Genomic DNA, 3865 nt, shown 5'->3' with positions numbered 1-3865 from the left:
TCACTGCCGCTTCCTCCCTATCAGAGGAAACGCTTCCCTCCTCTCCTTCCTGTATACTCTTCCTAGGAGGGTTTAGAGATGGTTTTAGCCTGTTTTCTTTGGAAAAAAAAAAATCAGGCCTACCATGCTGTTTACCAAGGGAGTGCTTAGGGAAGAAATAGTGACTATGACCAGTTGTTGGGCTGGGCCACAGAATGATGGAGGCTCTGGTTTCTTTGGTAGAAGACCTAGGGGGTTGGTGTGTCACGGATTTTAAAAAGGGAAGAGAGGGGGCAGCTGGGTAGCTCAGTGGATGGAGAACCAGGCCTAGAAAAGGGAGGTCCTGGGTTCAAATCTGGCCTCAGACATTTCCCAGCTGTGTGACCCTGGGCAAGTCACTTGACCCCCATTGTCTAGCCCTTACCGCTCTTCTGCCTTGGAACCAACACACAGTATTGATTCTAAGACAGAATGTAAGGGTTAAAAAAAAATGGAAGAGACCCAAGAGGCCATCTAGTAGAACCAACTCAAAAGCTGAGGCCTAGAGGGAAAAGGAAGCAGCAAATTACTTGGTCCTCAGGTTCTTCACCTGTAGAATGAAGTGCTTAGGTTAGACGCATCTGAAGTCCCTTCTAGCTCTAGGTTTGTGATCCTTCCATCCCAAAGAACTTGCCCAAGATCATTCAAATAATCCCCAGAAAAGTGGATTTTTGCAACTGGGTTCTCAAACTCCAAATCCTGTTCTCTTTCTACCATGCAGAGAATTCTGTTAAAGAGGTTGCATGGGGGGCAGCTGGGTATCTCAGTGGATGGAGAGCCAGGCCTAGAGATGGGAGGTTCTGGGTTCAAATCCGGCCTCAGACACTTCCCAGCTGTGTGACCCTGGGCAAGTCACTTGACCCCCATTGCCCACCCTTACCACTCTTCTACCTAGGAGTCAAATACACGGAAGTTAAGGGTTTTAAAAAATAAATAAATAAATAAAGAGGATGCATAGTGTTTTTCTTCAGGCATGAGGGGAAGTGAGTGAGAGCCAGAGAGAACCTACAATATCCGTCTCTTTCCCGAAGCAGAGAGAAAATTGTCCTAAATGAAGCTATTTGTCTGCAGTGTGCTCAGTGTGTCTGAGCCGCTCATCTCCGTGTTGTCTCCAAGCACAAGACAGGGATGCTTCTCTCCCCCTTTGTCCTTGCAGAGCGCAGCCTCCTCCTGTGTGAGGGCTGCTGCGTTGGCTGCCTCGGCCCCTTCCTCTCTGGGATTACACGTTCCTCCTGAGCCTTACGGTGGAAGGCCAGGGGATGCAGAGAGTGGCACCCTCTCTTCTTGTTGACCCCTATCTTCACTTTCTGGTTTTCTGTGCTCAGGCTAGTCCTCTCTACTAAAACACACCGAGATGGCATGCTACCTTGAATAGTGCTAGATTTGTAGGCAGAGAGATTTGGGTTTGAATCCCAATGCTGTGTGACCTTGGGCAAGTCACTTATACCCCTGTGTGACTGTTTCTTCCTTTGTGGAGTGAGGGGATTGGTTTAGGTGGCTTCTAACCTCTAGATGGACCATCGGATCTCTTTTGCATCTTGCTTCCTGTGTGGACAAAGCCTGTCTTCCTTTCATTAGCTCGGGGACTGTGCCTGCCATGATTGATTCCACTCTCCAGCACGCCAGCCTTCAGTGACATTCTACTTTTACAAAGACCTAAAATCCCCGATGCTTGCACCTGAATTCAGACCGCTCTGTAGTATTTTTCATTTTACCTCATCGTTTTACGGCTTTGTGGCTGGAATTGAGGCCAGGAACTGTCTTTTCCTAACCTCTAACAGAGTTTGTAAGAAACTTGTGAGCACCGTCAGGCGTGAGTTGGGGCATAGTCCAGAATAGGGGTGCTGCTGAGGTCTGGGCATGCAGAGCCACCTGGGATGGGAGTCGGGGGTATCCGGAGCCCTGTGGGCATGCCAACCAGGGGGGCAGTTTCTGCATCTCTGCTTTGCCACTTTTCTGACCTAGGGAAGGTCATTTGAGCTCTGAAACCCTGTTTAAAATGTTTTTTAAATTTATGAACCCTCTCCTTCTGTCTTCGAATCAATACTGCCACTGAGCCACCCTGAAAACCTCCATTTTGCAGTTCTACATCTAATGCCCCCTCTGCCCCTAAATCCTGGGATCCTGTTCTGATCCCTGAGTTATTTCTGGAGTGAATGAGCTGGAATCGGACCCAGGAGAAGGCTCCTCATGCCAGGTAATCCCATCCCTCTCCCGCACCCCGCAGGAAGCCTTGGAGCTTCTTCTCAGCACTCTGTGGGCTTTCTGCCTGGATTGCCCAGTGGTAGCCTCCCTGGTTAGAGATGGACAGCTCCCAGACCACCCTGCGTGCTTGCCCTTCCTCGGCCTTGGCTGAGGTTTTCCGAGAATTCTGAATGGATTAGTACCTGATCCATAAGAAAGGCAAACCCATGGGTCTTAGAAGATGTGTTTATGGCAGTTGGCAACGCTACTTTGTTCTCCGAGGAATTCCACCTCTTCTCCACTCTCTACCCCCCCTCCCCAGGCTCCCCTCCCCTCCTTTCATCTTTCCTTCTCTTCTGGCCTGTGACTGCAGGAATAGGCAGCTCCCCTCTGCATCAGAGAAGAAAAAGGCACCCTTCGGGGCAGGTCTGGGCTAGGAGCACGGGCTCCTGCTCGGGTGGGGGTGGAGGTGTGGAGGGGGGAGTGAGGGGAGCTGGTGAAATGTGGCCCTGCAGGTCTCCACCGGGGTCTGTGTGCTCTGGATGGGAGCAGCAGCAGGAGGAGGAAACCAGTTAGGCTCAAGAATCCATTGCTGTCCCTCCTGGGAGGATTAGGAGGCGTGGAAAGCCTCCTGTGTTTGGGTTCTTTTTTCAGGAGTTGGGCAGGAGGGGCCCGGAGCGGAGAGGAGAGAAGGGGCCGAGGGCCTGAGAGCCAAGCTTCAGGCACCCAGGGCCTTTCTAGTTTCAACAAGACTGAGCCTCAAGGAGCAGATAGGATCTTGTCCTCAAATGAGATTTCCCCCCTTTCTCTCTGTCTCTCTCTGTCTCTGTCTCTCTGTTTCTGTCTCTGTCTCTCTCTCTGTCTCTCTCTCTGTCTCTCTGTTTCTATCTCTCTGTCTCTCTGTCTCTGTCTCTCTCTGTCTGTCTCTCTGTCTCTCTGTCTCTGTCTCTCTCTGTCTCTCTGTTTCTGTCTCTGTCTCTCTGTCTCTGTCTCTCTGTCTGTCTCTCTGTCTCTCTCTCTGTCTCTCTCTCTATCTGTCTCTCTCTCTGTCTGTCTGTCTGTCTTTCTCTCTCTCCACCCCAGCTTATTTCTTGGGATACAAATAATCATACTCACTAGTTTTGTCCAACAAGGCTTTACAAAGTGCACAGAAATAGAAAACCCAAGACCTGGGTTCAAGAACACTGTCAGTTCAGGAGAGAGGATAAAACTCAGGCGTGTGAAATGGTTATAGACCATAATGCCATAGAATCTCAACAGTAAAGAGACTCAGAAATGACAAATGACCTGCCCAGAGCCACACCAATTAGTGTTTAAAACAGGGACTGTAGCCCAGGTCACCAGTCCCCTAGCCCATGCTTTTAGCAAAAGCAGGAACATGTTCCTTAGTTTCCCAGGGTTTTCCCATCCATAAAATGGGAATAACCTGGACCTCCCATTAGTATTGTTATTGTGAGGCCTAATTAGTGTTTGTAAAGTGCTTTGAGAGCCTTTGATGAGATGGCTTCTGGGCATATTATATTTTCAAGCGTGTTATGTGATAATTATATGGTCATAACAAGCTAATTAATCACCCCAGGTGTGTAGCATCCATCCTCTCTCTCTCTCTCTCTCTCTCTCTCTCTCTCTCTCTCTCTCTCTCTCTCTCTCTCTCTCTCTCTCT

This window comes from Gracilinanus agilis, chromosome 2 (assembly GCF_016433145.1).
Source record: "Gracilinanus agilis isolate LMUSP501 chromosome 2, AgileGrace, whole genome shotgun sequence".
Lineage (NCBI taxonomy): Eukaryota > Metazoa > Chordata > Mammalia > Didelphimorphia > Didelphidae > Gracilinanus > Gracilinanus agilis.
Note: the sequence above shows the minus strand (reverse complement) of the source record.